General features: G+C 38.1%; 1 protein-coding gene across 2 annotated transcripts in view; it reads left to right on the top strand.

Annotated features, from left to right (window-relative positions):
* LOC146761092 (uncharacterized) overlaps window positions 1-12,408 on the top strand; it is a 349,547-nt gene that overhangs the window by 336,147 nt on the left and 992 nt on the right. The window contains exons 27-28 of one of the 2 annotated variants that reach the window (XR_014945936.1): window positions 4,555-4,772; window positions 10,153-12,406. The gene's annotated coding sequence lies outside the window, so the exon portion shown is untranslated. Of the gene's footprint in view, window positions 1-4,554; window positions 4,773-10,152; window positions 12,407-12,408 lie in introns of those variants that run through there. The other variant, XR_014945937.1, reaches the window with a different exon arrangement.

The raw sequence follows: 12,408 nt of genomic DNA, 5'->3' as shown, positions 1-12,408 counted from the left end.
CAGTATAATATTTATGCAGCTTCCATCTTCACAGAAGCTTTGCAGGAATATGCAGGCCTTAATCTAATGTTTCAGAACAGTAAATCAATCAAACAAAATGTGAGATTGTTGTATCACATGATAAAGATGTTGACACCACTCATAATAGCAAATAATTATATGAAATTATATTCACTGTACTTTCTTAGCAAATGTGGATAATTAGTCATTAATCATTCCTTGCTAAAGCTACAAAGGATCTATAATTATGTTTCAGAGTACACCCCAAACAATTAACACTGAAGGTACTGTAAGAATAGCTCTCTCAAATTGTATCAAAGCATAACAATTGTGTTTGCTGGCAGCTTTCAAGGGTTAAAATATCATAGCAGATTATATATCCATTTATGCCAAAGGCCAGAGGAGTAGGAGTCCTATTTCATAATCACTATGGCGTTTTATGGAACTTCTGCCTCTGTATGTGTCTGTGACCTCTCTCAGTTGGGAAGGCCAAAATGAAAAAAAGGTCAAAATAGATGTCAGCCCAAGCAATTATGAAAGTGAGAACTTGGACATGACCCTGAGATTAGAAATGGTGACCTGTCGCAGTAACAGGGGAAAACCTGCCATGCTGTCTTTCTGTCAAATACAAACTACCATGGCAGTCTTAAAATGTAATGTCATTTATTTGCATTTTAATCTCTTTCACCACTAATATTGGGCTTTCCTTCTCATCTTCTCTTTTCTGCCATAAGCAGATGACTCAGATGGCAGAAAATAGGCATAGAGTTTAGAATATCCATATCACCTGCAACGAAAGATTTTGGGAAAATGGATCAAAAACATTTTTATTTGGTTATAAAGAGAAAAATAACACAATAAGAAAACTCTGGACTGACTCTGGACACTGTAGGCAATGTTCTAGGGTTCCTTTATGGTCAATTAATGCTTTATTTCAGACTTTTAAAAAAAAAACAATAACAACAAAGCATCCTGCTCGAAAGCTATATATAAAGTAAATAGGAATGGAAGAAAAACCAGAGCAGAACAGACTTGGAATAGAAACTTTTTCTCTATATGTTTTATTTTATTTTATTAAAATTTAAGGTTTAATTATAGTAACCTGAAAAAAGTAGTATTTCTATTTTTTTCCACTGAGGATGTATTTTTCATTTTGTTAGGTTTTTAACTTGCCTAATTTGAATTAACCATGTTAGTCCTCAAAATTAATTCTTTTCATAGAGAAGGATTGTCTTGGCAGTACAATATTTATATCGCAATTGATCATCATATGCAGACAGAATACTGTGGGAGAGCTATAGGTCATTCTGGCTGATAAAGTATGATGGCAATGACAGCAGAGCACAGGTACAGTGTGTTGCACTGTGCTGTGATTCAAAGACCCATCAGCAATGTGGCTCATTCCTATTAGAGACTGGGATTTCTGCATGCCATTCTCACACAGGCTAAGAAATGGGCATATGTTCATAGGTGATCAACCCAGCACTTAAAATCCTGATATGAAAAGAAGCAGTGACTTTGCATTAGAGAGTTATTCTTTATTTGCCAGAAAAAATGCTTTAATTTATTTGTTATACAAGAAATTAAACTATTTAGATATTAATTTCATCCTATTCAATCCAGTACGCTGTTATGGCCTTTTTAATTGGTTTTATGTTGATTGGTCCTCAGAAGTTCCTACTTTGCTTCACAATTATTCCTGTGGCAATAATCTTCCTCTCTCTGCAATAGAAAACTCCTTTCTCACTTGTGCATACTTCTGTGAGCAGTTAATATTCACTATTCATAATTGCTGATATTTCATTGTTACCTTTTTGACGTGCCAGGAGCTATGACAATAATACTCGTTTTGTCTTGCTAAGTCTGATTTCCTAACAACCTTATCATCAAAATCTATGAACAAGATTAGATGTGCCCCCTGCCACCTCCCCCCCCCCACCTTGCTTTGACAAGTTTGTAGTTATTCTGAAGGGTGTGGCTTGAGTACAGGAATCCTATTTGCTAAAAAACAATTGGAGCTTGGTTATCTGGGAGTGGTATCCTTGACAAATTTAAACTTTGCCCTCCCATATCTGAACCACAAATGTACGCGACTACTTCTGATCGCTATCATTTTTCTTTTGGCTCCATTCTTACTCTTGAAAAGCTACCCACTGTAACAGAAATCTAACCTAAAGATTGTAGAATGATAGACTCGTTTGTGTTGGAAGGGCCTCTTAAATGTCATCTAGTCCCACTCCCTTGCAATGAACAAGAACACCCACAGCTAGATCAGTTGCTCAGAGTACCTCCAGCCTTGCCTTGACTGTTTCTAAGAATGGAGCATCCCCCACCTTCCTGGGAAACCTGTTCCAGTGCCTCGCCACCCATATTGTAAAAACTTGTTCCATATATCCAGACTACTCCTTCAGTCTTTTATTCTGAAATAATTTCTCCTTGTCCTGTCACCATAGACACTGATAAAGAGATTTTCCCCTTCTTTCTTATTGCTCCCCAACATCCCCCTCCTGTTTAGATACTGAAAGATTGCTCTCAGGTCTTCCTGGAGCCTTCTCTTCCCCAGGCTGAACAGCCCCAGCTCTCTCAGCCTGTCCTCATAGAAGAAATGTTCCATCCCTTGGATCATTTTTGTGGCCTTCCTCTGGATGCACTCAAATTTGTCCATGTCCCTCTTCTACTGAGGACTCCTCATCTGGACTCCAGGTGAGGCTTCAAAGCACACAGCAGAAGGTCAGGATCACCTCCCTCACCCTGTCGGCCTTGCTTCTGTTGATGCAGCCCAGGATATGGTTGGCTTTCTGGGCTACAAGGGCGCATTTCTGTTTACAGAAAACGTAAGGCATTGATCGTAAGGCAGCTCACCAAAATAGCTCAGCTAAAACATTATAATAAAGTTTTGATAGCATATGATCGAGGCCAAGTCCATAGTGAAGTAAAAACACCTTCCTTCCTTTATTACGGTTTTTTTTTGTTTGTTTGTTTTAAGGGTAGTTATCATCCGTACAACAAGAATGACAGGTTGATATGTTTCTCTAAAGAAGTGATTGTTAGTTTTCAGCTATAGACTGAGTTCCAACCTCTTCGTCTGAAAGTGGACGAAAAATTCTGCTTCCTTCTTTGTTGCTTTCTTTTTAGTGTCATTCAACTCCATCACCTTTTCTGGTTTGGCTTGTTTTATTTTGGTTTGGTTTTGTTTTGTGAATGGTGTAACTCTTCCTGTATCTGAGCACAGGCAAACAAGGAAGTATTACAGATCCCAAGAAAGGAAGTAGATGCTGGTTATATTTTCTTTGTGGAGATGTATCTGGAAGCAGGTAAAAGCAGAGATGAGTTATCTGAATTAAGATACTTTGGCTTTGGTAAGAGAATTTTCACTGAAAGGGAAAAGAAAACCAGAAATATGTGACTATGACTCTAGCTGAACAGACTGAGGGAGCTGAGGCAAGGTTGGCCTGCTGACCTCATCATCCTTAGGTTGAAGAATGTTGCAGGAGAAGGCAGGATGTCTAAACAAAGCCTTGCTGCTCTCTCTCCTTGATAAAATAAATGGTTTTAAATACAGTACAGGTAACAAGGCAGCTTTACAAGAATTACATTTTGAATTGCATTCATGAAATCCAACCAAAGCAATGAGAATTTTTTTTTACACCTAAGGAATCTGTGAGCAATAAATTAAAACATAATACAATTGGTTGTGCAATTAAACCCCCATTTTGTCTTAGGTCTTTCCTAATAATACAACAGAATTCTGTCAGATGCTGGATCTTGTTTTTGAACTTAAATGGATTCAATTATTTTTTTTAAAGATACTTTTGTTAAAGACCTCTGTGGGTGAATTGCAACATAAAGATCAGAAGGAGGAGTCCCGAACAGTATGGTATCAATAACAAGAAATCTTGATGACGTTTTCAGTGGATCTTTTGCTTGTAGTGCATTCTAACACATACCATGAACCTACTGAAGATACATATTGCTTACTACACATAGTGCATTCTAACACATACTATGAACCTAGTGAAGATACATACTGCTTACTGCACACACACACACCAAAAAAAAAAAAAAAGGAGTAAAGTAGAACAGTGACTGGTATGTAGTTAATCAGTGATGTTGGATGACACCACCATACCTTCACCTTCTTATTTAGTGGTTCATTCAGCTAACAATAATCTTTGTCTGTGGTGATGCTGTTGACCTTGACCCTATTAGAAAGCTCACCTTTGGCTCACAACACACAGTTCAGCTGACAGTAAGTAACACTCAAGCAAGCTGTCAGTAGCTGGGTGTTGTACAGTTTGTCTTAATGTTTATCTGATAAATATTAGCAAAGGGAGAGAAGGGAAATCACTGGCAGTCAAGATAAACAGTCAGAGATTCTGAGTACAATAACATTTGTTTTCTTTTTATAATTACTAGAAAGTCTTAAGAGTTCTGTTGAATATATGGCCAAGGAAGTCTATGGAGATATTTTCAATGACCCAAATTTCTGGTATGCCTATAAACAGCCATTTGTTCCTCTTCTTTTTTCTCTCCCATCACATCCGCTTGCCCAAGATTTCAAGATACCAGTGATGGAAGTGAAAAGGAGGAAGAAAGGGATAAGGAAAATAAAAACAAGCTAGAAGAAAAAAAACAAGTGTCACAGTGGATTTCTGATGTTATCTTTTCCATAAATCCTAATAACCGCTAATCAGTGGTGAGAAGACAAGAGCGAGAATCCCCAGGACATACTGAAACATGCAGAGGAATGATCTCATTGCCTCCACCCAAAGGTAAAGCTAAGTCTTGTAAACTTCCTTGAGAACATTGAGCATGACAAGGAATAAGTTGAAATGAAATCTTTCCTTTCAGGCACAGATCTTGCCATTGCATTCCTTATTTTCATTGCCCTCAAGACTGAATTCCCACAGTGCACAGTACCTGGCTCTGCCATGGCTCTGTATGCAAAACTGAGACACAGTGGAAGGAAAATGGGGAAAGTGCTGCCCAGTGCTACTGTAACACATGAGACAAGCTCCCTGCTTTCTGTATTGCCCATCTTCTTTCACTATGCCTGAAGCATTTAATTGGGTTTTATTCAGTAATCATTCCTGTCACTGTACTACAGTATCACCATTGTGCAATGCAGCTTGGTACTGACAAATTAAATGAGAGTAGGGAACTGCTGCCAGCTCTCTTATGAAAGAAAGTGGAAGGGTATACTGTGGTACCCTAAGGGAACTCAGTCTATGCAGTCTCACATGGATCTTTATTCAGATTTTTCCTTGTTGCCAACATGCAGAAGTACTTTTTATGGTAAAGGTGACAGAGAGCTGGAACAGGTTGCCCAGGGAGGTTGTGGAATCTCCCTCTGTGGAGATACTCAAGACCCATCTGGACACCTAACAGTGTGACCTATTGTAGGGTACCTGCTTTAGCATGGGAGTTGGACTTGATCACATGAGGTCCTTTCCAACCCCTGTGATTCTGTGAATGCAGACAGCCCTTTGGCCAAATTAATCCTTTAATATTCACTGGCTACTGAAAATTAGTGTTCAATAGTGACCTCTGGGATTTCTTGTTTGTGTGTGCAAAAGACAGGGCTCCAAATTATGTTATTGGTAGGCATGTTTACCCAAAAAAGTGTACACTGGTATTGCCTCTGTTTGTTTTTGTTTTGAGACTTGATGAAGCTTCAGGATTTAAGTCTGGTAATTAAACAAGGTGTAGATGGTATTTTTAATTATTTATGTAGTGCTCTTTAAAAAGTTAGGTAAAATATTAGCCAACAGCTTGCTTATATTCTGATGTGTGGGTAAGATTAATTATTTTGATGACAGCACAGGAGCTTGATTAAAATGTCTTAATTAAACTGGTGCAACTGCAAGAAAAAGGCAGCGTGATTGTGAGTGTGTGTGTGTGCTTCTCTGAGAATAGTACTGTTTATTACAAAGCCAAAATGTTTTCTAACAGCACAAGGAAAATTAGGAATGGTATACCAGTTAGGTAGATAATCTGGGTAGATAATCCATTTAAAATAAGTAATGGATTGAGTAGCTTCGGGCAGTGTTTTACATTGCGTGTTTTGTTGGAAGGAAGGTGAGAGAGCTGGTGAAAAGCTAATGTTATAACAATGGCTGTCAGTGGAGCAAACACTGTGCCTCCTCTTTGTCAAGTTTCCAGGATTATCCGTGCACTCTTGCAGTTACTCTAAACCAAAGGAATGACTGAATATGTATGTAGAATCACAGAATCATAAAATTGTTTGAGTTGGAAGGGTCATCTAGTCCCACTCCCCTACACTGAGCAGGGACACCTACAGTTCAATATAGCTAGCACAAATCTGTGTGCTCAAACAGCTTTTTTGATCACCTCATCCCTGGCTCTTCCAATACTTAATCATTGCTTATCATCAGTGTGTAAATCATTCTTGCATACTGAAGGATTAAGAATGTTCACCAGAAAGGAGCATATGAGCACACCAATGCTCATGCATTAAAATTAAAAAATCCCTGTCGGGCACACTGCTTTTTGGCTACATCGAACTGGCTTTGAAAATTCTCCCTCAGGGGGATGGACTTTGCATTTGCAGAAGGAGAGAAAAGATTGACATCTGTAGCTGAGCATAACAGCTTTTCTAGCGTTGATTAATGGAAAGAGGTGAACTATGAAACTGCCATGATGATAAATTCTAATCAATATGGCCATACACACATTCACATGCTCAAAATATTGGGGGGGGGGGGGAAGACATAGATCCTTTTGAAGACTTTGAAAATTACCAAAAATCACATTGAAACATTGGTAAAAACACAAACCTCTATCAGTTAGCATTCATTTAATGTTTTGCTGAATTATTTGCCTCTGGAACTAAACACTTTATAAGTAGTTGGGGGGGGGGGGGAAGTGTATATGTGGTATATAACTACTTTACAAGTAAATTTAACATTATCTATAGGAAACTGGGACATCTATTTACACCTGATAACAGTAATTACAATGCTTGTTTCTGTGAAGTCTATGTTGCAAATAGATGCTGCCCTTTATCCCACAGAAGTTTGTAAACAGCTCCATCTTCAGGCATCATTCCATATGCTAAAAAGAAAGAAAAAGACAACAATTGCTTCTCCCCCAGGCTTTCACAGACCTCCTAACATTTTACCACTTAGAGCAATTCTTTATCACTCAAATCATGTAGTGGCCTTGTTTAACCGCTTCTCACGTATATTAAGTTGAAGGAAAATGATTGGTTTTGGACTACAGCATCTAATAAATGAATGCTGGTCATAAATGAAAACAGGTCAGTGGTAGAGCACAAGTATGATGAGATTACATTTCCCTATACCTATATTAGACATAAACTGCATTACAACTGGCAGAATGCCTTTCATTCAGAAGACAGACCCCAATGTGTTCAAGTCAAATCAATGCTTAATATGTACATGAGGCTAAACAAAAATGGATGGAGTGTGAGAAGCAGTGCTGAGCTTAGCAGGTGGGAGATGAAAGATCTAAAACCTCGAAGTCAGTACATCTCCCAAAAGCTAGTTCCTTTAGAAAATGTAACTACTTGACACTGAAGCTTTCCAAATACTTGATAATAATGTATTACAGCAAATATAGTAATATTCATCCAATAATTTATTTTAAAAATAGCCTTAACCCTGCTAAAATACACATTTAAAAATTACGTTCCCTGAATAAATTTGACTGACTTTAACTATATTTGACAGTAACATAATTTTGACTGGACCTTTTATACTTTAGAGCAAGTTCTTGGTGTCTTTTTCCCATCAATTTGAATATTAGCTGTCTAAGAACTTCAGAGTATCTGATGCTCTTTAAATCAAAGTTGTAGTTCCACTGGACTTACCTGAAGTGTTGTTTGAATTTTAACCTTTCATTTCCCACCATGTTAGAACAAGTACTTATGCTGCCTGAGAGCACAGGCAGCAAAGACCTAATTAGTTGTAGGGTTGTAAGTGGCAGGGTTGTCTTAGGCCTTTGTCCTGAGTAACATGGAGGAATACCTTTGAGTGCAGATTTATTCAGAGTTGTACGCTTATTCCACTGAGCACTGGAATAACACTCAGCAGCCAATGGGAAGAGAAAGGGAAAGGGAAAATCGGACTTCTAGAAGTACATTCAGCTGATTCACTCTGTCTCCCACTGTATGACAGAAACGTTGGTTTTTTAATTACTATTTTGATATGGTGATGGAAAGAAACTTCTTGCAAAACTATTGTATGGAATCATATATTTAGAACAGAACATCACTATGAGAGAACAAGCTATGTTGAAAATATACCATTATTGCTGCAGAAATACTTCAGAGAAATATGTGTGTGTTGCTTATCAATATTTCCAGCCTTTTCAGGAAAATACAGGTGTAATTTAAGATCCAGTCCTTTACCTTTAGATTCCAGTGAGTGAGATCAAACTCTTCATTTTCAGAACTGAGAACACAGATACATACCTTGAGACTCTAAAAATCTGAATGAACAAAGAAGCATTTTACTTCATTTCATAAAGGCTCTAATTTCAGCATCTCTATACATATAGAGCTAGTACCACCAAGTAAATGGGATTATTTCTTATCTGAAAATAGAAGCGTGTGTGTATGGTTTACAGAACAAATATTCTGCATTTCCCACACGCACCACACCCCAAATTACTCTATCTGCTTTTTCTGCCAAAAGACAAGGAGCCTAAGTGCTTACAGGAAAGTACTCTAGAAAGTAAAGGATATCTAGGCCTAACAATTTGTATGCAAATTGAATACATGCCTAGAGATGTTATTCTAAAGGCTAGTATACAAAAATCATATCTCCGCTGTAGCCTGTAAATTTCCACTGGTTTAATTGGAGCCTGGATTTCCTCATGTAGTTTTCTTTCTTTGTATCAAAATGTTTACCAAAGCTGTTGAATTTTAAAGGATGAGAGTACTTCTGCAATTACATTAATGGAATAAGCTTTATTTTTTTCTCTATAGTAGAACAGATAGGACTTCAATAGGCCATGGCAGAATCATTTTAGCTTTTATTGGAGCATATATTAGATACTTCAGTTAGGTTAAATCAATTAAAAAAAAAAAAAAAAAAAAAAGATAATTCATTTTAGAAATTAGAAAAGCATATCAATAGCATGAGTTTCTGACAACCCATCTGACTCTACCACCAACTTGCTCTGTAGGGGAGTATCCCCTGGCTTCTCTGTGATTCATGTGCTTTAGTTGGGTGGACAAATAAAAAACATTGTTGTAAAGTTACTAAGCTGGTTAGTTAATTCATTGTAGATTGTTTTGCATATAGCATCACAGATATGTGTTGTAATGTCATTGTCAAAAGATGGGATAGGTTCCCCAGCAAATTAGCTGTCACATACCAGAGATATTTCTGCAGTGTTACACAAATTTGTGGTCTCGTGGTAATTTAGGAAGTTATAATCATCAGCAGAAGCAACAACACAATTAATTATGGCTGCCATAATCATATCATATACAGCTTCTAGAATTGTAATATCAGTGTATCACTGACATTATTCTCCTAATCACATATTTTAAGATAGTAAAAGATATGAGCTTGGTGAGTAAAATATTGCTAAAATCACCTGAATGTTCTTCCATGCATTTGAATTTTTAAAAACTGATCTCTGAGCCCTACACGAGATAATCTTAAAGCAAAATCACGTCTCTTGGCTATCTCAAACCAGTAGCTGCTAATCCTAAATCAGACTTCCGTCAGTATCTAATGAAGGATTTTGACCCAGCTCACTTTAAAGCTTGAATATATTTGAAAATCTCTAATTTAGAATATTCTGATTGAAAGAGTTGCTTAGATCAAAGAGCTTGCCTGAACAGAATTCCTAGAACTCCCAATTTCAGCCCAGCAGTGTTTGGGTTTTTTTAATGTGTCCCAATTATTCTTTCATAGCCTTCTGTTTGCTCGCATGCTCTCTCTTTTCTTCTCATTAATAAAGTTAGAAGTAAAAACTCCCTCAGACATTCTCTCCATAGGCTTGCATAGTTGACAGTACGCCTTTATAAATCATCTCCTTGTGTAAGCTTTCATTTTGGTTCCTTAAAAGGGGTTTTCCAGTGTCTCTGCTGACGCATGTGGTGGGTTGCCAAGCAATAATGGAAATTAACCCATCAACTCATGGTTCCCTTCCCAGGAAAATCTGCCTCCCCATCTGCGTGCTCGCAGCAAACTTCTGCTGTCACAACATCTGCCCAATCATTATTATAGGATCCATTTAATATATTCTAAAGGAGCCATAGCCACCACTGTGCCTAGATGGGATACCAATAAGGCCTCAGCAGACATGCCAGAGCAGCCTCTCCAGGGGATTTAATTGGAGCCAGATTCACCGTAGTCAGTTAAGTACACATTCCTTTGGTACATGTGTGACTAATCTACTTTTAATTGAGCTCCATTGTTTTCATATATTTAGTAAACAAACGTGCATAGGTACAAAAGCTGCTGCTTGTTGACAACACAAACAGTATGCAGCTTGCTGGAGCTTTGGACAGCCACCCTTGGCAATAGATGTGGCATAGTGTGTTTAATGCACAGACATATTTCTTTGTGTTTTTTACCTTTTTTTTTCCCCCCACATTTCCTGGATTTTTGTGTCCCAGCGGCCTGTTCTGTGTGATTTTCACAGCTGAGTGTAGGTACAAACACAGGCTCTTGCTCCATACAAAGACAACTGTGTGCCAGCATTATTAAAGGGTAGCTGGGTTTTGGTTTGTTTTGATCTCCCTTTTTGCTGAATATTAAGCCCCTTTGGACTGAACTAAAAAGGTAGGATTATGCCATTGTGATAACTCTTTTATTATCTTACTAGGAACAGAGGCACGTCATTTATTTTTCACCTGCTTTTAGGAGAACAAGCATGCTGTATTTCACTTTCCCTACTTTTATTCAATATTCAGCACTTAGAGAAACCTTGATATCTCGTGTCTTTTCTTTAGTGTACTAAATAATGATTGGTTGCTAAAAGAGCAGGACAGTTCCAAGAAAGGGGTCAGTCATCTGCTTCCCCTTTTTGGAGATAGTTTCCATGTGTTTGATTTGATTGATTTCTTGTTGCCTGTGTGATGCTCTGGGAACATCCACATTAGGACCAGTATCCTTGATGCTGCTGTTTGCCTGAATTCATCATGTCTCCCATAGCAGCACAAGGAAGCTGCCCAAGAGCTCATCTCCTTCCTACCAAGCCTGGCCCTGTTCCTACTTGTAGAGAGGACAGGGCAGATTGTTGGCAAAGACAGTGGTTTTCTCACTCCTTCCCTAGGGAGCAGTGTAAAAAGTTTTGACTGGCTAGATACCTTTGCTAGTAAACATTTCTAGGTGGCAACTTTTCTCCTGGCAGATGGCTGTGTCTTTGTAATGAGTCTCCTTGTGCTTAATAATGCACCCCAGAATTAACGTTCCTTACTACGGGCTCCTGCTGTAAGAGGAATTATCCCTCAGTCCATCCGTTTCACAGTAGGGAATGCTGCATCCCTTCATCAGAATGCTGTCCTTCATCTTAGCAAAGTCTCAAAGTGACATCTAGTGGAATATCTAGTCTCTGTGGGGAAATTTAATTAAACCACAGTCCCTTTATACCAGCACAAATATTGTGAAGGAAAACAACTCAGCTCCTTTGACATTTTTACAAATAGGTTCAGTAGAAACTGCTGTGTTTACTTTAACTGACATTTGTTTTTTCAGTCAATTATCCCTCGGTCTTTTTTTCTTCCATAATTTATTACATGAAGCTCAGCCATAATAATAAATACAAAGTTGTTTCCCTTTTCTATTGTTGTCTTGCAGACTGTGCAATGAACAAATGAAATAAAAATGAGTCCCCTTAATCTCCTTTGCTTTCCCATCTCTGTGGTAGCCTCTAACTATTTATTATGTTCCGTAGCGGTCTCATATGGAGCAGAGTTTAATCCCACATATGTACAGAAGATAAGTCTGCAACTCTAGTATTTTTCCCTCCTGGTCAGATCCTACTCCATATTGCACTGAAGGTGCCAAGAGCATTTTGGTGACTTTTGTGGTCTTTGGTGCAAGACCTTTAACCATGAAACTTGAATGCAACTTTTGACCAGATGGCATCTTTCTGACTTAATTGCTCTGTCTGAACTAAATAACAAACCCCCTGCCTTGACACAGTTCTGCATGCTCTCATGTCTAAACTTGTTCAAGAATGTCAGGAAATCTTTAGAAGTCTCCAAAGAAAATCTATCCCAAATCCTATTTTATAAGGGCCCTAAGGGGGGGCCTTCATAACTGGGGGTAGAATCACAGGCTGGACTTCTGTGAGTATTTCCACGCTTGAGTTGCAGCCAAAGTTGCAGTGACAAATTATTCTTATAGCTCTTCAATAAAAAGCTGCTGGAATACAAGAGAAACGTGACTTCTTTTTTTATTT

This window comes from Coturnix japonica, chromosome 4 (genome assembly GCF_054131305.1).
Source record: "Coturnix japonica strain WE chromosome 4, WE-NBRP24, whole genome shotgun sequence".
Taxonomy (NCBI): domain Eukaryota; kingdom Metazoa; phylum Chordata; class Aves; order Galliformes; family Phasianidae; genus Coturnix; species Coturnix japonica.
The sequence above is the reverse complement of the archived record's forward strand: the minus strand, read 5'-3'. Positions and strand labels throughout refer to the sequence as shown.